The sequence below is a fragment of the Humulus lupulus genome, chromosome 1, assembly GCF_963169125.1.
Source record: "Humulus lupulus chromosome 1, drHumLupu1.1, whole genome shotgun sequence".
Taxonomy (NCBI): domain Eukaryota; kingdom Viridiplantae; phylum Streptophyta; class Magnoliopsida; order Rosales; family Cannabaceae; genus Humulus; species Humulus lupulus.
In genome coordinates this window covers 121,292,164-121,316,894 of record NC_084793.1, presented here as the reverse complement: position 1 = coordinate 121,316,894, position 24,731 = coordinate 121,292,164, and the positions used below count along the sequence as shown (strand labels likewise).

General features: G+C 35.2%; 1 pseudogene; it reads right to left on the bottom strand.

Moving 5' to 3' along the window:
* Nucleotides 1-5,330: 5,330 nt before the first annotated feature.
* On the bottom strand, nt 5,331-22,097 carry LOC133821067 (calpain-type cysteine protease DEK1-like; annotated as a pseudogene).
* Nucleotides 22,098-24,731: the final 2,634 nt, after the last annotated feature.

Below are 24,731 nucleotides of genomic sequence, written 5' to 3'. Positions count from 1 at the left end.
TCAAGAATTCGACCATCTCCTTCTTCCTTTCAGCTCCAAGATTTTTCCCAAATTTTACAACTCTTGAAGTTGTTTCTGGGTCAATACTGATTTCCTTGGGCTCCTCCACAGCTTGGAGCTCAGACCTATCCTCGCCTAATCATGGATCAATTTCATTCTGTTGGGCGACCTCGTTATCTCCTTCTAGAGGTTCTTCTGTCCCATGGGTAACTGCCATTACCCGGGACTCCTCTCCTCCCTTGACTATGACCATTGCCTACTACCCGGGTTGTAATTTTGCCTTCATGGCAATGCTGTAGTGTTCTCTAGCAGCGAGCTAGTCTCCTCTTACGATACATATACCTGAAGTTGAGGGAAACTTCATCGCCAGGGTAGAATCGATGCGATGGCCTCAAAAACTGTCAGGGCGGGTCATCCCAAAATCGGGTTATACGCAACTGGCAATTGATTACAAAAAGTAGTTTAGTAACAGTTTGCATATCATCCCCTAGCATAACCACCAATCTGATTGTCGCTATGGCAGTCATTCATTCAACTAAGAATCCGTACAATGTCATTAAGGTCGCCTTAAGATCGGTTACGGAGAATCCCATCTTTTGTAGGGTGGACATGAATAGAACATTTAATGAGCTCGCATTATAACCAATATCCTTCGTACCCTTCAGTTGGCGAGCTGAACGGTTACCACCAGTGGGTCATTATGTGGGAACTGAACGTGGCTAGTGTCCTCTTCCATGAAAATGATTGGTTGTTTTTCCAACCGCTGTTATTTTGATAACGGTTGCTCTAGGATAAATTCAATGTCATTGTGAGTTTTCAGCTCCTGTATATACCTCTTTTGGGCCCCACTACTCGTGTCCGCCAAATGGTCCTCTAGCAATAGTGGTTATATCTCCTCCTATTATTGGAGGAGGGTCAACTTGGTTCCCCTGATCCATCTGAGTCCTAGGCTGACTTATCGGAGTTTCCAAAGCTGGACGAGAATTTTGCCCGACTGATTGATTAGGAAGGACTCAGGTTCGGGCATACTAGGCTAATGGTCCAACCAGAATGAGATTTTTTATTTTGTCCTTCAATTGTCAGCAATCATCAGTGTTATGGCTGATGTCATTATGATATTGACAAAAATTAGAGGGATCTATCTTCGCCCTCTGGTTCCTAATGGCTCTGGTTTCTTCCAGGGAAAGCGATTAGAATTCACTAGGAAAATATACTCTCGTGTATGTATCAAGTCAGTGTAGGTGGAATAGATTGGCTTGAATTTTTCCTCGAGCATGTTCTTCTTGTTGTTCTGGTCACCCTCACCATTCCCTTTCCTCTTATTGTTTCCCACTTGGTTATTCTGGGTAACAGATTGAGTCGTAGCTGCAACATCTGTCACTGCTCTAGCGGGCTAAATAGGGACATGGCTAGTTCATGCGACAGTAGATCGCACCTCCTCCAAGTTTACCTATTCCTGAGCCCAGGACAAGAACTCATCTACACTTTTAACTCCTTTTTTCTAGAGTTCCTGCCATAAATCACCTCCTATTGTGATTCCTGCCCTCGTTGCCATGAGTTTGGAGCTATCATTAGCATCTATAGCTCGTGCTGCAATGTTTGTGAACCTGCTCAGATATGCTTTCAATGACTCATCAGGTTGTTGTTTTATGTTGGCCAATGAGTCGGCCTCTACGCGGGTTTCCTTTGAAGCTCGGAATGCTCTCTTAAACTCAGAAGAAAACTTCTTCCATAAGCTGATCGAATATTTTTGTATTTTTTTAACCAGTGTCTGGCAGGTTCGGTTGGAGTTGTGGGGAACAAAATACATCTTAGGTAAAACCCAACATTGTGGGCCATCATCAACATATTGAACATCTCGAGGTGGTCGAATGTATCTGAATTTCCATCAAATGCAGGCATGGTTGGCATCGTGAAGCCAACAAGATACGGAGCTACTGCAATGTTTGGGGTGAAAGGCTCAAGCTCCTCATTGGAATCACAATCATCAATTCCTTTTCTAGATAAAAGATTCTTCATCTGCTCCTCCATCAAGGCCAGTCACTCAAGGGTTGGATATTTGATCTCTAGGTTAGCTGGGGTTGTTCGCCACCCCCATCCTATTGTACACGTTTGATGGGTTGTTTTCCCTCCAAGTTTGAGCTTGGTTAGGTGGGACATTCTCATTGTCGCGCACGATCACTACAAGAAAAAATACTTTCAATAAGACCGAAAAAGTATTATCAAATATATACCATAACACTTTTTGACGTGTTAAGGAAAGCGGTGTTATAGTAAGTTGGAGCACTTTGCATAACATTTTTCCATAGTTATAGACATGTATTATGGTATAGCCTACAATAACACTTTTGTTGTGTTATTTTAATAGTTAGATAAATATTTCATTATGCTATTTATAAGTAGATTATATAACACTATTTTGTACTTATAAAGTAGTGTTATGATACACTTTATAATAACACACTTTCTGCATTATAGAAAATAGTTTGCATAACATAATTTTATGCTTATAAACCAGTGTTATTGTAAGAGATACAATAACACAGTTTTTGTATTATTATAATATTTGGATAAGCTTGAATTATTATTATATAAACCTATACATTATAATTATTGTTTATTTCTTTAATTCAAACCCGCTTAATTTAATATACTTAAGACACCCTTAACATTGTACAAATATATTTTTGAGTACCAATTATATGGTTCATAACACATATAACCAAATAATTGTGTCAAAATACATTCAAGAGTATCTAAAAAATAATCCAAAAGTCTTAAGATATTCAACACTGCCTAATTAACAAAAACAAAACATTCTCACAATAGTCAACAAAATTGTCTTAATCAGTTGCATATTAAAAAGTAAAGGTAGGAATTCATGATCTTCCAAATGTTAGCACACCAAAGCCTTCCAAATCAGATTTTCTTTTGCACTTGACTTGTTGAATCTGGTAAATAAAACGTCAAAGAAAAACTAATGAGGTCATGAAATATCATATCATTCTTCTAAAATAGTCAATAATGCTATCATAATCTTGGATTGCATATCGGTTAATGTTGAACAAGAATTATATAATCAAATAACCAAATAAATACCTCTTGGAATAACCTTTTGAGAAGGCCATGCAACTGTTGAACCAACAACTTCTCGTATAGTAAGCATCGCATAGTTAGGACGAAATAAATAAGCACCAAGCACAACAACAACATCAACCCATACATGCATAAAATCTGGTCCAAGAGGAATTTTGTGGACCTCTAAGTCTGGATCACTAGAATCCCAACAGCCTTCAGCAATAATTGCATCTGACCAATCGAGAAAGTAGCAAGCATTCCTTGCTTCTGTAAAGTTATGGCCCTTTTTAACTCCAACACTCTGCAAAATTAATTTTGAAGATAGTATATTCATTTTTGTATTTGTTTCCTTAAAAAGAAAGAAAACAATTTGAAGATTTATCAAGAGAAGGAATATTGTTGGATTGTGGTATATTGTGGGCATTTATGTGTATATGATACAGTGCTAGAACATTACAGAGGATAAAAATTGAAGAATATAAGAGTTCTTATGTATATATGATAACAATTACTACAAACATGTTTTTCTATCCCTGAAAATACGTGTATGAAAATCCCTGAAATTTTTTATGGTTTCCATTCATTTTTTCTATAACTGAATGTTCATTATCTGATTTAGACTAGCCATGTTTAAACACAAGCAGGGTTAGGTGTGAAGAGCTCATGGAGGCATTATCAGATTATGCGTTTTTCCAATCACAACTCATATGTATAATGTTTTATTGTTCAAACCCTAAGGTAGGGGACATGAAAACTACCCTTACTCACACCCTAGGCGAGATATCTATCAATATAATCAAACCAATTCAAGGAAACACAATTTATTTGTAAGAAGATAATACATAATTCTAGATAAAATCTGACATCATTTCCCATATAAAAGCTTATCTAACCATCTATCAATACCAAGTAAAAAAATTCAAACAACACACAATAAGTTTTCTTCCTTATATCACCGCAACACACAAACAAAATTTCCAGATCCTACTTCTCTAACACACACAAGTTTTCAACCTTCCGTTATCACCATAGCACACAAGTTTAATCTCAGAACCTACTTCTCTACGAATGAATATTTAAGATATTCAAACTCCTCTAACATTTGTATGATATTAATAAAAGAGTTAAGAGAACATACTTCCGTACCTCTTGCAATTAATAATCAAGTTAATTAACATTGCAATGCTCCTCGCCAATTCGATCCACAACCTAAAAAATATAATCAACACCTAAAAGATTAATACAAAATTAAAATTAAATGATACAATAAAACCATAAAATTCATGAAATTACTTGTTACGAGTCTTAAAATCATAAACTATATTCATTTATGGTTCAAACTTAACATAAAGAAATATATTCCAACTCAAATGTCCAAAAAAATTCATCATTTTCATAATCATCATCATTTCTGCTCATTCTATCTTAAATTCAGCTACTAAAAAACTAAAATAAACAATATTTTAGCAACTTAAAAACAATATGTAACCAAACAAAATATATACCTCAACCATAACATATGCATACCTCAACATAGTGCCGAAGGTTGCTAGAAGCATGTATGTGCCCCTGTGCTGAAATATGACTGAGCATATTCTTCAATGCTCTCTACCCTGCAAAGCATTGTTCGAAATATTTTAGGAAAACCCCTGATAATAGATTTTTTAAGTAATGTTCATACTTTGAAAACAAATATCGGCAAGATCAAAATAATTAGTCTAGCCCCAATCCAATTTGAGTTAATATACAACATATAGTTAGCGAGTGACAAGGCACCATGAAAGCAATAATAACTAATGAGTTGGTTCCCATTCAATTTCATAAGACACTTTTGGAAAATAAACTTTCTCAGAGAAACAGAAATTTTGGACATGCCCAGTTTCAAAAAAAAAAAGTTGGTTATGATTAGAAAAATTACCTGTAAATTTACTATGATTCCCCCACTTTGACGTAGGGCTTTTTCTGAACGATCAGCCATCCAATTTATTCGTTCAATCATCTGCGCAAACAAAATTCAATTAGTGTTTACCAAACTTGAACAACATCTACTTTTTGCTTTATAAATGCTTATAATTTTGCCCTTGTGTAAAGTCAATATAGTAATTGCAACATATTTTACCACTGTCTTGACTAAGAATACTTCCAGTTGACCAAATAAAAAATTTAAGCCAAAAAAATTTTACAATCCAAGAACTTTTCATAGAATAACATACTGCTCCATTCTGCAAGTGAAAGTTTGCAACAAAATCAAGGGCTTTTCCTCTCTTTTTTTCTTGCAAAAGGTACCTATGGTCATAGAATTCATATCTGAATACAGAAACGAACAGTGTAGATCCCTTCATCGTTGTACTCTGGAGTAATAATTACTTCTGATATTTGTGAAACTTCTGTTAAAACAGCAACAGCACTCAGAAACCAGCAATCACCCAATCGACCCTATTTCAAACACAAATAAACCTATTATAGAAGAAGTTAAGCAAAGAAAAACTTTAGTGTCAAGTTGTAAAACAATCTGGACCTGACAAACATCAGAAGGATTGACAACCCCATTAAATAAGCATGGTCGAGCATCAAGCTGGCTCTTCTTTGCTATATCAGCAGGCCTCATCCAATCAGAAACAACCTAGATTACTAGCAAATACAAAAATTAGAGATTAAGAAAATAGATTCAAAGTACCAAAAAAGGAAAAGGAATATTTTTCATAAACTTACCTGTAACTTTTGAGGGGGATTGTCTGGATCTACAAATAATGATAGATCACTTGTAGGGAACTTGTGATCAGTAAAATGCGTTTCACCCCTTGCAGTAAGGGATTTCCCAACAAATTTTCTGCTGAAATTCAGTGCCTAGAAGGCAAACAGGTCCAGACTCGGATTGAATAATCACAACAATTGAAAAACTAACTGTTATCCCCAAAAATTGGAGATCGATGACGTGGCAATAGAGGTGACAAGTGGCAGTGCATGGTCCGTAAACGGCACATTAATAATCAATAAATATATTGGCTCCTCAGAGTTGTGATAAAGCTATTTGGCTTAAGAGTGACCCGGTAGACCAATGAATTGTTTTGACTGGCCAGTCAAGTGTCATGACCGACCAGGCATGACCTTGTCCTACCAGTCATATGATTGTCTGCCCAGGCATGACCTTGTCTGCCCAGTCATGACCATGTCCGACCAGTCATGACCATGTCTGCCCAGGCATGACCTTGTCTGCCCAGGCATGACTTTGCCTGCCCAGGCATGACTTTGTCCGACCAGGCATGAACTTGGCCGATCGGACATGACCATGTCCGACCAGCTTAGGACATGTCTGCCCAGCTAAGTGCATGTTTGCCCAGCTAAGTGCTTGTCTGCCCAGTTAAGTGCATGTCTGCCCAGCTAAGTGCGTGTCTGCCCAGTCAAGTGCATGATTGCGCAATGAAGGTATGTTCGACCAGCTTGAACGAGATATGGGTCGACTAGATAAAGGAGGACTACGTCAAGATTCCCAGAAACGATTTCAACAAGAATTGGTCTTGGCATACGCGGGAATCTCTCATTTATCCCACAAATTTAGTGTACTGTTACATTTTGAATATTCTTGTGATTTAAATATAATGAGAATAATAAAATATCCCGAGGATGGGGGATATCATCTGTACGATCCTAAGCCTATAAATACAAGGCTTATGGCATCAGAAATGGGATTCTTTTTTTTGGGCTTTTGGGAACTTTTGATCTGAATTTTCTAGAGAGAGAAAGTATTTGTATTTGAGAGAATTCCTGTATTCTTGTAATCTACACTGAAGAAACTCAGTTGACTCAGGTTCATCTGATCTTGAGTGTAGATCTATAATCACAACTCTATGTGGATTAGGCTATTACCAACATATTGGGGCTGAACCACTATAAAAATTACGTGTGTTATTTTCTTTCTTTTCAAAATCGTCTGTGTCGTTTATTTCTCTTGAAGGCTTTATCATTTTTGACGTTCTCACGTCGTTGGCCAAAAACGCGGTCAACACTAACTTATAGTTGACATATGCTGGGATCAATCAGACTGTAATGTCTCCCACTTATAGTTGGTTCATCATCAAGAACACAAACAGCATCCGCAGTAGCCGTCTGTCAATAAATACAATAACTTTTAGTGATTACCATTAACGTGGCCAAAAAATATATATAAAGAAAAGGGATATAAACAAATAGACAATAAAAAGAGTTGCACACTAGTGAAGAAACATCATTGGGTCCACTTATCTATTCTTATCCTAGATGGAGGCAACATAAATACCACATAAAAAATGAAAGGTAAGAGTGGAGATTATCATGCTCTTAGGGCCAAAAAAAATGTTGGAGCTTATTTGTTCAAGTCAGTATTGAGATGACTAATTAAGATTCAAACCCCATTGGACAGTATATGGATGCGAGAAAGAAATAATGATCTTTAATGCAACCACACCTTGTTTGATTTAAAACAAGAAAATTTAAGCAATAGCATGCTAGAGAAGCTGATGTATAACTTACTATTACAGAGTCTTAAGTGTCTTACACAGCTTAAACACTTTTGTATAGTGATAATAATAATAAACAAACCTGAAGGGCTCGATGAGCTAACTGAGTTGAACGTATCCTGCGAGCAATGCTAGAAGCTCTCTCTCGAGCAAAAGAATCATCCAGAATAGAATCACCTCCTATAGCACGAACAGCAGCTGGCATGGCTACTGCTTCCCTATTTCTAGCATTAGGAATAGAGGATATGAGAGAAGCTTCTATCTCCTTCCATTTACGTTCTTCCTTCTCCAAGATAGCCTTTCGTCTTTCTTTACCTCTACCCTCCTCTTCACGTCTTTGCATTAATAGCTCCTCTTCCATCGCTTTCTCTCCTATGTAACTGCAAATTGGTACATACAAGAGTATTTAGAAACTTGCACAAGACTCTGCATAGTCTCATACATCGTAAAAGAATGATTCTCCTTTTATGAGCATTTAAAGGTAAGTAAAAATATATACACGTATTTACTTGCACAAAAGTTGAATACTTGAATTCAAGTGTCAAAACTCAACATGTTCACATATATTCTGATGCATTCAGAATCAAGAAAATTTCTCCTGCCATCGGAATATATGCTGTAATTCGATATCAAAATTCCATCTCACGCAAGTAAAAGGAAAAATACAAGAAAGATATGGATCTTGACAATGGTATTAGATACAATTCTTAACTGATGAAGACACTCTTATCCATCCTTTGGAAACATTAGCACCAAAATACCATAATTATAAAATTAAGGACCTTGAACTAAAGTTATGTGCACCACAACAAAATGCAAAGTAAGCATGCACACACAAGCACGAGAGAATAGTTTCCTCAACATGCAAGCTAGAGTATCTCACAATAGGATTCGTACCTTTGTGGCAGATCTAGCAATAACTTGAATAACAGTTTCCTTGCTGAGAAAGTGAACGACATCTTCCATCATCTAAAAATATAAAATAAAATGACATTTATTTTAACAAAGTTATTGAATTGTATAATATATTTTTTTATTAATAAAGGTGAACAACTGGTAATACATCCCACTTGATGAAATATTGAGCTTTGTAAATTGAGAATGATGTGAACAAACCTTGAGAGTCAAGTAGGGACGGGACACAGCAAAACCAAAGGAAACAACAAGGGTAACCACTGATACTGCAGCACTAGCAAATGGAGGATAAATTTTCAAACTGGCAACAACACCCCAGCCTTCGGTTGCCAATGCAATCCCATAGAGCATTAGAAATACAACACTAAAAAGGAATTCAAGTGAGAACACATTAATAACTAATAATTTCACAGCATGTGTTGTCTATGGTGATATGATCAATCAGTAAGACAACAATTACATTGGCTATCATCAAGACTAACCTAACATTCTTTCCACAATCTGCATGAGAATCAAAAAACATATACAGGGAGAACTCAAGGAGAGTAAACTACAATAGGTGGTGAAAGAAGAACCTACAAAGAAACAAAGAAAGGGGAGCAAAAAGAAATAAAAAATGAACCCAATTATCATCTTTCCTAAAAGCAGATTAAAATAGTTTCCATGGAAAAATAATTATTTTCATAATGTCAAATGTCTAAAAGCAGCAAAATTTAACTGAAAACTACAGATACAAAAAGCAGAACAAGTTTGCTAACCATTTGTAAAATCCACAAGAAAGAGATAGTGGAGCTGGAATGCAGATCAAAGGAAGCAAAACAGCAAGGAAATCAACCTTTGTTGGAACTTCATCATATCTAGAATTTATAACCTCCAAATAGGATACACCAGAAAATGCCACAAGTACAACTACAACGAAACCGAAAGTTAATAGCATACTTCAAAAATGCAATTAAAAATAAATATATATAAAAACCGCAAGAACTTGGCTTATAGCATGTTTTATTTTAAAGGAAATGAATCGATATGTTATCAAATTATATATTTACCTGCGAATATTCCAACACACACTACAGAAGACAAGGAAAATCTGATGTTGCGAACCACGAAGCAATTGGTAGTACACCGATAACCACCAAAGCAACTGCGGAAGCCATAGCCCAGCCAATATAAACAGATGATGCATACGGAGAGCTAAAGACTTTCTACTCACCAGTCAATCCCTTGTATGATAAATCATCTAAAGGCTTTGCTGAGACAATTCAACCAAGAGCAAATACAGATCCAGTGAACAGCACCATACACACAAAAAGAACAGTACCCTGATAGAGACAAAAATGCATTTACCATTACAAGAAAAGTTGGATACCAAACACAAATTTGATTAAGAAACAAAAGAAAAGATGACACTTTATGAAGAAGTAAACACTCTTTTCGGATTTTCATATACACATGCTTAAAACTCAATTGAAACATGGAAGTGGGAATATGAAATACTCACCTCTTTTGTTCTAGGGGATTGAGGGTTTCCTTCAGGATTGGCACATCGTAATCGGGGAAACCAAAGCTGGTAGCCATTATGGATACATATAGGAAAAGAAACAGAAAGGCATGCCACCATGAGAGGAACGGTCAAAGATAATCCAAGAAGAACTGATGATTTGCTGCCAAACAAGGACATAGGTGTTTGTTCAATAACAGGTAAGTAAGCCATTATCATTGTGATGTCACACACTAAAATGGACCAAATATTTTTTTACAAAATACATTTACAAGGACTTGAACTCCAGACCACTCACACACCCAACAGCTTTAGCTAGCCTCAAAAGGAAAAAAAATTTGAGACGTTCAACTACATATTGGAAAATCACATTGAAAATCCTTGTACAATGTCAAAAACTACACTCACACTCAATATTCCTCTCCACTTTCGACACCAGTTCATGAGAGAGTAAATAAATACAACGATGATAGGAATAGGAAGAAAAGGCACAATATAAAATTTAATTTAGAATTTCAACATTCATGTCTATGAGTTATATTAGTTAATGAATACTGAAACACAACTTAACAAACCTTTCTCTTTTAAGTAACCAGTTTATCCATAAAAATTAAAATATAAAGCAACGAAACTAGTAAACAATATGTGTCCACAGGCAGTGTAAACAAAGCACAACAATAACAAAATCTCCCCACTATCCCTAAAGACTATACAAACAGAGATCTGAAGCATCATCCATGCAGCTTGGGCCAGGTGCACCCAACTAGAGTATCTAACTCTATCCCTAAGTAAGACTCTTCTTCACAAGGATCTTCGAAAATTCTCTTGCTTCTCTCTAGCCAAATCACCTCAACTATAACTGAACCCTGCATTCCACATAATCCTACTTTCTCACTTAAAAAAAATATCGAATCCACTTTAAAATGCAAAAATAGATGAGCAGAATTTCTTTGCTCTTTAGGAATTTTGAAAGGTAAATTTTACTTATTAAATGAAAATGAACAATCAAAAATACATATTCTACTGGTTTAAATAGGAGAATAGTCCACATAATTTACCCATTTAAGTGACCTTAATACATTAAGCAACAAAAAAAAGGTGACCTCGGTATAAAGTAAAATTTAATGATAAGTGAAGGGTACATACCTCAAAAAAGAAAGCAGCAATCCAACACAGGTGCTAAGCAGCCAAGCAAGAAAGCCATACTGTAGAAACACTGAATTTTTGGAGTGCATAACAAAAAGCACAGTCAACTAAACGATTATGGAAGTCAATATTTCTACACAGAAAATTGAACGAATAGAAAATTTTGAGTGCATAAATAGAATAAACAATAAGAAGACACGACCACCCCAGGTGTTGTAGCCAAACAATTTGAAATGAATGGAAAATTTATATACAATGCGGAAGAACGATTTGAACGTTGTAGACGAGGAACCAGTACACAAAGAGAAGAAAAAAGAAATGGTAGAAATGAATGCAAGTTAGTATAAAAATTCAGAAAAATATAGTTATCTTCATGTTATTCTTTCACTTTTATTTTCCATGTGAATATTTTTTTTGAAAAAGAGAGGAAGACCACATGTACATGAGCGGTATACTCTCACAGTTTATTAATAACCTCACTTGTGGCGGAGGAATACCATGATTACAAAAACCAAAACATCACAAAACCGAAATAAAAAGAAAGTCCAAATACAATATGAATAACTCTTCATAAAGCTACTAAAGTTGGGGAATCCATTCACGATTGTCCCCCAACGAAGATTGTGGAAAACTTAAGCTCCACCAAAAGTAAGTTTGTTTGATTGTTATCATTGGGGTGTCTAAACATTCATGATTTGCTTTAAAGGAGAAAACCCAAGCTGATTGGGTGGTGAGTAGTAATGGATAATATGCATTTTTTTTCTTAATTTATGGAACAAAGTTTTGAGAGAATTTGAACTAGTGTGAGCTCTGCAAGAATGTTGCACCAAGCTCATGGGAATGGGATTAGAGTTTCCTTTCAATAAGAAGAGTCAAACTCTGTGGAACATAGCTATGAGGGCTTTATGCTAGTCTATATGGTTAATGACCAGAAAGAAATAAAAGAAAATTTTAAGATGTTGAAGACAATGTGGACTGTTTATGCCAAAATTAAATTTAGACTGTCTCTTTGGCTAATTGATGTAAAAGACTTTGTGAAGGATATGAGCTTTTTTTTTGTAATTTTATTTTTATTTAATTATAGTCTGATATCCTTTTCCACAATTATTTATTTGTATTATTATCACTACTCATTAATACTATTTTCATTTTTATTAAAAACTAATGATTATATATTAAAAAAATTATACATACAGGAACCTACTAAAAATAAGTGCCCAACTCTTTTAAAAAAAAAAAAGAAGTGTCCAACAAAATTTTCTAGGCATTTTCTTTGGTTGTGTATTAAATTTGATTTAATCAAACTTATATCATTCACTTCTGATTTATATACTTAATTGTTCATTTCTTTTGGGCCGTGCAATTATTTTCAACTCGGAACCAACTTTTGAAATATTAAGGGTTTTTATTTTGCTAACTTATTGGAGTAACTTTGTGTTGTCTGCGTGCATAGTTATGTTTGTTGCAAATTAAAGGCCCAAAATGGATATTCATTTAGCAAATTCAAGCCTAGAAGAGAAGCATACCTTGCGGGATTTTGAGGTCATAGCCATTTCTTCTGCTTGAAGTGAACGTAGAAAAGTCATTATTGAACAAACAATGAGAGACAGCAGCAGAACTGCAATCCCAAATTCAAACTACATACAACAAATTATGTAGATGAGCACACATGATAGACTGAGATCATATTTAAATCTGCTTATCCTATATGACTGAAGTACGCATAAATCCACCAATGTCATTTCCACCTCATAAACAACCATTAACAGAAATAGAAATTACTTACCTGTTGGTGGGTGGCACTTATTATTTGGATCATCTTTGGGTGGAAAATTGCCACAAATACCGTTTTTGGGACAAACACATAACTAAACAGAACCCATGCTCGCTCTGGAGTTCCTGCTACATGGTGCAAAACAAGCCAAGATAACTGAAGCCATTTTTCAAGCCCGTGAAGCCTCAGCTCTTCTGACAGAGAAATTTGATTTGGTAATGCATTCTCAACACTATTGGAATCAACAATTGTGATATCAGTATTGTCACGATGATCTCTATCAGCGTCCAAACTACTCCTCTGAAGTAAAGCAAGAATAGTTGGATCCAAGCTCTTCTCCTTCAGCATCATAACAAAGTTAGGATCCAAACCCTTATCCTGCAGTAGGTTAGCCAGTTCACGATCACCTTGTCTTGCTCTTCACTTCAACATAGATGTAATCCTAGGGTCATTCAACCTTTCTTGCAAAGCCATAGCTAAAATTAAATCTAAAGTTTGTTGGTTTGCGGAATTAGAAGTGCTAGATTCACAGCCTTGGCTTTCAAGACCACTACTGGAACAAACCACCAAGGAATTATTGTGATCAAAGTTTTTTTTAGCGGAATATGTTACTACTTCTGCTTCTTGAATTACCGAATGACAAGAACTACTGCGCAATGCTAAACTTAGCCTTCCACTATCTATGCTCTTCTCGCTATTAATGCCTTCACGGGAACTTGCAGTTCGACATAGAACATTCTAGTGGTTAGCATCTTGTGTTGTAGTCCTGTTGCTAGCTTCAATAACATTACCAAGAGGACCAGCTTCGACATTACTACTGTGTTTCATGCTAGAGCCACAACCTTCAGATGAGCTTGATGAATGGTTCTGTTCCTTCCTACGAAACCCCTCTCGAAGGTGAATAACAGTGCTCTGTAAGGCATCTCTCCTTGCAGCTAATGGGTTTGAAACTAAAAAGTGTCGAGAAATAGCAGCCCCCAATAGCACAGAAGCTACAACTGCATAGCTAATGCAATGCCCCAAGTACCTAGCAAGAAAGAAAATCAAAAACAACTTACAAAAAGTAAACCAAAACCAAGAGAGCATTTATTTGGAAAAATCTAACAGGCAATTACAAACCAGTAATGGACTCCAAAGCAAATGAGAAAAACCCATGAAGTGCCAGCAACAAATAGTGCTACAACACGACTTTGAAGAAGATGGAAACCATACAAGCATGCTCCCATGTTCCAATCTGACAAATTAAGCATATATGTAAGAATTTGTGTATGACTCTAAGAACATCCTCACTTTTTTCTAACTCTTAATATTAGTGTTATGAAAAGTAAAAATACTAGATAAAAAGTGAAAGCAATCCAACAAACCAAGAATAATAACAGAAGATGATGTGGTAGCACCAAGCCAACGTGTTTCCTTCGCAGTCAGACCATATAAGATGGAATATTCCAGAAGTACTACAAGTGAGCCAAGGTATAGCAGACCAAGATGTGAAGCCCTAAACAACCATTAAAAATTTAGGAAAGAAGATAAGAAACAAAGTTCCAAGAAAATCTTAGCCCAATAACAAAATGAATATCCAACCATTTTAATAAGATACATTTATGAGGACTTGAACCCTGCATTGCTCACACTTACCCACCCAACCACTTGGACTAATCACACACACACACACAACAATTAGATCTTAAGCCACACAGATCCTATCTCTAATTTGGAGATAACATTAACTAAAACAAAAGTACAAAGATTTATACAAAAATAAATAAATGCAATCAAAACTTACAAAAAGGGGGAAAAAACAAGCAACTCCAAAAATAAAAAATGTTAGCAAATGATATGAACTAATAAACAGTAATATTCAATTGCTACTGCTAAAGCAGAAAACATAGAAACAAATGACGAAAACTCCAGACAAGAGAACTGCATGTACCATTAAACACCATTCTACATATAAAGAATTGATATGATGTCAAATTATATATTTACCTGTGAATATTCCAACACACATTGCAGAAGACGAGGAAAGTCTGTATGTTGCAAACCATAAAATAATTGGCAGTACCCCGGTAACCACCAAAGCAACTGCGAAAGCCATATCCTAGCCAATATAAACAGATGATGCATACGAAGAGCTAAAGCCTTTTTGCTCACCAGTCAACCCCTTGTATGACAAATCATCTAAGGGCTTTGCTGAGACAATTCCACCAAGAGCAAATACAGATCTAGTGAACAGCACCATACACACAAAAAGAACAATACCCTGAAATTAAAGCACCAAAACCACAGTTCTTGAACCTTAAAGTGTTCAGGGACTGATGAGGAGAAGCCGAGAGGTGTGAGTGCATGATCGGAAACGCCGAAGATGGAGCCAAACGACTGGAAACGCTGAAGAGCCGACCATTCCTGATAGAGCAGTGGGCTGACTTTGGAGACATAGTAGGCGATTGGAAACACCGTCGAAGATCGTAGGAGTCGAACAAGATATTTTTGCCGTGGAAACACAGTTGATGATCGTAGGCGATAGAAAATTGTTTAGAGGTTTAGAAATAAAAAAGTAGAGGAAAATAAAAAAGTAAAAGGTAGAAGATAACTTTACAAGGAATACGCGGGCTCCAAAATTTTTGTATTGCCAATTATTTTTTCTTTGCCACCTATTGTTTTATTATTTGATGTATCATGATAATTTTTCAATAGTATTATATGCATATGTTATGAAAAGGGGTATTTGGTGTAGTGGATAGACGTACCTCCCCCATGTTGAGTATAACTCATAATGGTCACACAGGCCAGGATGTGAATTGGAACAAGGAATTTGTGTGGAAATTAGATGATTACTTAGGTCGCTTTAAAACCTGCCTCCATTCTGCCTCCCCATCCAGTAACTTCCATTAGTGAAACTTACGACCTGCGGCTGAGATCGAGGACCTGGATTATCAGCGCGAGCTCGTGGGACGTAGGTGTCCACTGACAGGGGAGAATTTCTCCTTCTATTCCCATGAACTGGAGCGTTCCTCTGTGGGCGTGGTGGTATTGGATGTATAACCGGTGATGGCGGTGTCTTATTGGCGAGGCTATCCTCGTCCCATCAAGTCGAACTAAACTAGCCCATCTCGATTCTACCTTGATCTCCCGAGTCCTTTGTGTCTGTGGTTCTGATCGCAGCGTAGGTCGATTCACTGGGGCATTTTGTCTCCGTGAATTTGTCCTAGCTCGCCTTGTTGGGTTGCTGTGAACATTCCTTGGAATCTGTGTGGAAGGCACGGAACTGGGGTTACAGTTCTGACCGATTGACTAACATGGGGATGATGGTTCCTGTGATGATTAGCAGGCTAAGCACTCCGCTTATTTTTCTCTAAAGGTAAAGAGATCGGAGTTGTGGTTCAAACATAACAACTGAGATTGGGTCGATTTTCCTGTGGGACCTAGGGGACCACTTTGCCTCTTTCTGACATTAGCATCGGTTGCAAGAGGGGGTAACCGAGCCAGGACCCCCTCGATCTGCCTATTAGCCCGAGAAAGATGGCTCCTTAACTGGGCATTCTCCATCTCAATGGTTTTTAAATGTCCTGGATCAGGATTTGGTGGGAGTGACGCTGAACTCCCAACATCGTCTTGGCCCACTTGTTGCTTTCCAAGACGTTGCTGAACGTCTGGGCCTTTTTCAGTGGGAACGGTCATATGATTCGCCTCTTGCCCACCAGGGTGCTCCATTTCGTTGTCGTGCATTGATCGAGTAACCACCATGATGAAATTTGAATGAAACTTGTAAAGGATTGAGCACTAATGAACTCTCAACGAAAGCACCAAACTGTTGACGCGGTTTTTCACTAACAGTAGATTAAGAAATCCACAAAGAAAGATATTAGTGCTCTTTTCTAAACTGTAATGAACTATATGAACAACTTCTCACATTCATAATTTTATGTGGTTCAGTGGTTAAAATTCACCTAGTCCACGAGACAATATTATTATTCTCTCATAATTTCTGCAGAGTTTCTGAATTACAAAAAGCGGTCCATTTTCCTATCCATTATCCCTGATATTTATAATGGACATTTTGGGACAGGTTTGGGTGGCCATGTGCATAAATATGGTAAACAATCAACCAAGATAATTCCCATTTATATAGATATATAATTGCCTATGGAAATTACTCCCTTTATCTCGAGCAATAAATGTATAATACACCCTAGGCATTAATGAGCGTATAAAGAGCCTCCAAGTCTTTCGGGATCCTTCACTGTGCGTCATGACCAGGTTTCCACAAGTTGAACATCTTCCTCGAGCTGGTGATCGAAGAGTGTTTGAAATTTAGTTCGGATTAAGTTCAGGGAATCCTGAAGGCAATCTTTCCATTACATGTCTCGAACTGGATTATTGTCCTGCGAGGCGATCTGCCAAGTCCTAGCTCAAGCTACTCACATCAACGTTAGCTAGATTTTCTACTTGCCTACTTTTTCCATGTGTATTTCTGACAGTTGTACCCCTAGCTGAATGATTGAATCCGCGCTTATTTTTAAGGTACAACAATCACCATCTCCCCCAAGACAAGCACTAGAAGAAGCAAATGTGAAATCATCCTCTCCTCCAATACAAGCAGTAGAAGAAACAACTAAAATAAAGCTCAGTCTATTGGTATGTAAGTTTATGGATATTTAAATAGAATAGAATGATTGAAGATTAAGAAAATGATTGGAAAACACTTGGTTCCTTGGAAGTTAAGTTAGAGAAGAAGGATATTGTAGTTTTTGATAGTAATATAAACCTCACGGCTGAAAAGAAATTGGTCAAACACATGGAGCCATTTCGGTGCATGATAAGAAACTTGCTTCATCAAAGTGGTAAGTTTATGAGTCGTCTTCACAAAATGACTAAGCCATTTACATGTTGAAGGATATTTGACATTCCTCAAGACCAATCCAAGTACTTGAACTTGTCTATTTATGCTTTGATTAATTTTGGAGGACTTATCTAATAATAAATTCTTTTTGCAGTGGAGATTGCGCAATATTTGTTATCGAGCATATCGAGTTTGATATGTGCGGGCTAAACATGAATTTTGTTCACAATAACAAGATTGCCTTCTTTTGAAGAAAAAAAAATGGCATGTGAAATATACAATAAGGACTGGGATCCATATGATGTATTTTTATGTATTGGATATCTATTAGTCATCTTTTATGTTTCAAACTAATATGACTAGACTTTCAAGTAATGGTTAATTTGTACAACTTCTCTGCTAATTTCGATAGGTTATCTAATAATTTTGATAGGTTCTGTATCAATTTCAACTAGGAGTGTGATATTTAGATTTGTTGTTTGAGAATTCGACAGGTTGTCTAATAACATCGATGGGTTGTCTATTAATCTTGACAGGCAATCTTAAATTTCAATTGCTTGTCTCCTAATTTTGACAAGTAATCTAAAATTTTGACTACCAATCTCGTAATTTCAATAGGCTGTCTGGAATTTCGACTCCATGAAAATTAGATTATTTGTCTTGTAATTTCAACAGGCTGCCTGAAATTTCAACTACATGTCACGTAATTTCGACAGGCTGTTTGAAATTTCAACTACCTATCTGAAACTTAAGACTGCATGTTTATATATTTTGACAACTTGTCTAAAAGTGTGAAAATGTCCAAAAAATAAAAAATCCAAAAATGCTATATAAAGATGCATATCATAATTATTGGATCCTAATTAATATTTTCTAAGCAAAACTTTGTTAATTAGGATCACATGGTGATTAAGGGTCGAGTTGTAGATATCATTCTCAAACTACTAAGATGATTGAGTGGTAGATATCCTAATCAACCTTAATAATAAGATGATCAATTGCTTTAATTATATCAATCCATAGTATTAGATCGTAATGAATACTTTATATCAAAACTTTATATTGTTAAATTTATCTTCGTTTGGTATTTCAACAACTTGTATGTATATTTCAACCACTAGTCTATATATTATGACAACTTTCCTAATATCGATTACCATGGACATGACATTTGGACCAACTTTCAAATTTTGCCTTCTTTAGGTTCGCTATGAAACTTGTTTTTTATATATATAGAAATCTCAGCAAATAAGTTTATGAACTCTGAAACTCTGTACACTTTTTCCATCTTCTCAAACATATTTTTCAAACTTTTACCACAAAATTTTTTCTTGATATTATGTTCAAGATGCCACATAAAAGCTCCATGGCCTGCATTTTTATATACATTTCGAACTGCCTTTATAATACTTTTATGTCTATCAAATATAAACACTAAATCAGTAGTATCAGACATGTGATCTCGTAAGCATTTTAAAAAACCAATTTCAAGATGCATCATTCTCATAATCAAGAATAACAAAAGCAAGAGGATAAATTTGAAAATTTTCATCCTGTGCAATTGCAATGAGTAAAGTACATCCAAAATTGTTTTTCAAATGAGTGCCATCAATAAAGATAACTTTTCTCATATAACGAAAACCTCTAATGGATACACCCTAAGGAAAAAAATAAGTATTTGAATTTTTGTTCTTCATCAACAAGTAATCTAGTGTACATACCAGGATTTTGTTGGGAGATAGTGAGATTACACCACCACAATAATAAGAATCTACACATAATTATCTTTGACAAAGTCCAATAAAATATTAGGATAGAATGATGCAAACCCTAGTTGTAGAAAAAACTCTTATAATTTGGGTCAACTCAAACCAACACCAATAATTTCATGTTTGACTTTTTCACTTTAAATTCAAAGTTTTGTCGTATAGCAAGCATGTGTACTTTCATCTTCATCTCTTTCTTATACAAAAAATATTGACCAACACAAAAAACCTCTTCAACAATACTTTTTGCATTTGAGGTTGGTATACTACTAACATGGTTTGTTCCATTACAATGATCACTAGGGCATACATGAGGAAGTGAACCATGGTAATCTTCAAGAGTGTGAGGTGCATAACTAGCATCAGGAACATTATATATGTTCTTGGGATTTGTGCCCTTAAATCGTATTTCTATATGAACAATTAATGTTAATTAAATAACGTTAATATTTTGCACTCATATTTGTATTTAATTATACATGTCATTTATCATGAATATCCAATATTATTGATGTGGTCTTGAATTAAGTATATGTATAATGATATATATATATATACAAGAGGATTTAATTCAAGATAATAATATAAAAATTATCTATAATCGCTAAATAAAGTGGGAGCTTTATTTAATAAAGATTATGAGTACTGTCTATCTTCTGTTTAAGACAGAACAATTTATCCAGATTGTTAAGTGTAGCGACACAAAGAGATAGAGGTACCGTATACAATATAGATTGTATTGGACTGGGACACGATGAAAGAAAGAACTTATGATAATCTCCATTAAAATATAGAAGTTCAACATTCATCAATCGATGGTCGTTTGAGACTTGACCTCAATCCTAAAGTGAGTAATGAACTCCTATTTGTGCTTTTATGACTTTTGAGTTATCGGGTAAGGTTCAATATTCCTACGACCGAATTCTTGATATTTTGGAGTTATAGAACTACAAGTGGCTAGGAACATACTTCATAGATATGGAATATCCTCCTTACTTAAATGAAAGCAGATTAGTTATTCCTTTTAGTGTTGTTTCAGGGCTTGAACATAAAGCGCTCAATTTCTGTTCGAGAACATAAATTTAATTCTATAATTAAATTTATAGAATAATGTTCATTAGAGGATCAATGGAACTAATTGATAAAAATATAATTAAGGAGGTTAATGGACATCAAGACCTAGCTTTAATTATGAACAACTAGCAGAGGGTCATAACTCATGCAATGACTAAATCAATTGATGGTCTTGCAGTTATAGCTTCTAGTAATATAAGATTGTAGTTTTGAGAGTTCAACTATGAATTTCTAGTGGAATAATTCGTAGTTAATATATTAATTAATGGAACTATGAGTTAGTAAAATTAATTAAATTATTGGAGCTTAGAACTGTGGGTTCATACTGTCCTCGTACTAGCTCGATAACACAGAGGAAGGATTTTGGTATTAAAAGGAAATAATTAAAAATAAAAAAAAGTATTATTTTTAATCTCACAAATTAATATTATTTGTGAAATAATATTTAAAATATTATTTATGAAATAATATTTAATGGAAAATAAAATTATATTAATAATTTTGTGAAATTAATTTTTATTAAAATTAATTTAATCATATTTAATTTTGTAGTATAATTGTATACTACTTAAAATAATATGATAAAGGCCCAGCAAATAGTATTTTATAGAGATAAAATACCACAGGGCCCAAAGCCCTGTAGTTGGCGCCAACCACAATCCAAATGGATTGTGGCCCACGCAGAGGCCCAAAGTGATTAGAGCTAGGTCTTCTTTTGATTGTTATATTAATATAACATAACATCATGAGAAAGATACATTAGATGAATTTCACATTTTTTTTCCAAGAGAGAAAAATGGAGAAATTTGTTCTCTCTGTATAATGAGAAGAACACTCTCTCATGTGTTGAGATTCAAAAGTGTGTTCTTGCGCATCCTACCAAATAGCATAGACATCCACTTGTCTCCTTCTCTTTGTGTGAGCTATAGTATGGAAGATGGTGGGTTAGGTGGCTAAGACACTATTTGATCTACACGTGTTCTACATCTAAAAAGATATTTGTATTTTTATTTTACAGATTCATGCACATGAGAAATATCTCATTCTAGTTATGGTTCCTGGAGTGATTTATTCTTATGCTTTAATAATTGTTATTATTTCATTGAAATATTATCCCATGCTTTCGCTGCACTGTCAATCACATGATCAACAACCAATATATGTATGCACCACCAAAGTAATCATCAAAAATTATATTTTCATGATATGGGACATTCAAATTTACCTCAACAAGACCATCATCAATATTGTTTCTTTTCCCCTCTTCGTTAATAGTGTCTTTGTCAACATCCTCGTCGTCGTCGTCATCATCGTCGTTGTCATTGTCATCGTCATCGTCATCGTCATCGTCATCGTCATCGTCATCATCATCTAAAGCAACATCATTATCATCATTTCAACCAGCATCATCAAAATCATCATCACTAGAAATGCCTGCAATAGAATCAACCTTTGTAGTAGAATCAATATTAGTAAAAAGTTTTTCTTTAGTGAGTACATTTTCCATTTACTTTATCAAACCCACACATAATGGAACCAAATCACGCTCTTGCCATGTAAAGAAACTAACAACGCCTCTACTGTTTTTTTTATTGCAATCGCTTCAACTCCCACCATTGGCGTTATCTTGTAAGTAAATTCTATATCGAAGAGGTTGTAATCAATTTCTATAACTTCGTAAATATGTTCAACTAACTCCTCAAAAGTTAGGTTAATTTGTACCAAACTTGATCTTGATCGTGAGCCATTTGAAATTCATTTCCTTGAGTCTTCATTATTTTTCCACAATCCATCACATAATATTACAATGTTTTTCAATGACATCTGAAATAAAAAAAAATACAACAAACAAATATAAATTATTAGTATTACTTGGATTAAATATATATATAAAAAAATCATGTTGAAAATCTGGAAATTCGACACCCTGTTTGATAATTCGACACCCCATCTAAAAATTCAACAGGTGGTTGAAAATATACAATGAGTTGTCTGAAAATTAGACCACATGTCTAAGTTCGAAATGTGGTCTAAAATTTAGGCGGGTGGTCGAAAATATACAACGATTGGTCTGAAATTTAGACAACTAGTTTGAAATATCAAACATCTTGTTGAAAAATTAGACAAGATGTCGAAATATTCTGGGTTTCTCTATCCCTGAAAATGTCTACAACCAGCATTAACTTTTTTTTTTTCATATTTTCAAGCTGTAAGCCTCATAAAACCCAAAAAATAAACCTAATTCCTTACAAATACTTTCAATCTACTAAAACAGTCATTTTACATTTTATTCTACAAAAACAACATCAAAAAAAATATATACACTAACCTTTTAAATATTTGAGAATGTGGGTGGCGACCAAATTTGTGGAAAGATGTGGATGGTAGTTGGTGATGGGCAGTGGTTACCGGCGGCTATCCAGGTGGTGGCAACTAGATGAGGGTGGGTGGTTGTGGATGGGTGAGAGGAGTGAGGAAGAAGATGATAATTTTAGTGTTTTTGTTTTAATTTATTATTATTTTCTTTTAAGGGCGAAATGGCTAATATCAAAAATTTATTAATTAAACAGGTCATGTAGCTAAAACTAGGTAAAGCAGGCCAAAGTAAAAATTGCACTATAAAAATAAGTCATCTTGCCAATGGACCCATATTTAAATAAATGACATATTTGTCTCTTATAATTTCATTTGGCTAAATGGCCAATTTTTTAAGTCATTTTGCATTCTAGCCTAATTTTGATTATCTTTTACAAAATGGCCTCCAACAATTCAGACAACTGGTCAAAAATTTCAGACTGCTGGTAAAAAAATTTAGATAGTCGATCGAAATATTTAGACAATCGGTCAAATTTTCAGACAAGTTATTTTGTAAAAAATTATCTAAGCTAGGCCAAAATGCAAAATCACTTAAAAAAGATGTTATTTTGTCAATTATCTTTTTAGTAAAATAGGCTATTTTGCCAAGGATCCCATTTGAATATAATATTAAATCAATTTTATTTTAGTTACTACTTATTATTTCTAGTCGATGCATATTATGGTCAATTTTATTGTAATGCATAATCACGACCAAAAAGGAAGAACCCAATAGGGGTGTTCAAAAATTTGTGCAACCCGCTCAAACCAAAATGAAAAAACTGACACAAAACGCAACCTGAAAAAACTAATGAAATTTTAACCCGCCTAATTATTAGATTTGGCGGGTTAGAAATCGGTCCTAACCCGCCCACGGGGAATCCTCATGGGGAACCCATTTATTTAAACAATAAATTTTAAATTAAAATTTTATAATAAAAGTCGTAAATTGTATGTAAATTAAAATATTCACAATATTTATGATTTAAAATACTAAATATTATCCCAAATAAAATTTAAAATATTAAATCAGTTACTACTATACTACAATAACACGTAAAGAAAGATATAAAATACATATAAAATATCACAAAAATATATAAAAATTTAAACGGGGCTCTGTCAGGGCGGGGAGTGCCATCCCCGCCCCCGCCCCATTTAACATTGGGGGATTAAAAATTATTCCCGTCCCCACCCCGTTCTCCATTTAGACAGGGATTCCTCGCCCCATTAGGGGAGGGTCCACGTGGGGTGTCACACGCCGGCTATTTGGGAACTCCAAGTAGACGGAACGTGCGGCACTTGCGGACACTCCAAGATAGCAAGTCAGCCTACAACTCACGACGGCATTCAAACAAACTCAGTGGTTATCCACAAACACATCTCGGACATCCAACGAGCAATAACGACTTCAGTATTCGTCCACTGTGTGGGGAAACAGTGGTTGTTGTCCATTAACAACTTCAAAAGGGCTCTTTGTAACGTCCCAAAATTACCTAATATGGCTTAGGGCCTTGATTAGGGGGCCAGGATGGCAATATATGGAGTTATGTGCTTATTTGTTGTATTTAATTGTAATTATGCGGATTATGTGATAATATGACTAGTTGTGCATGTTTAAAGATATTAAATTTGCATATGGGCCTGCTTCTTATTAGAAGGACAATTCTGATGATATATGTGTGGGACCACATTAAAATGTGGGTTTATTTGAGTTACTTAGCACGAGGCGATCCTAGAGAGCAAGTTAGCTAGAAGTCACAACTGGGCTCAATACCCGACTCAG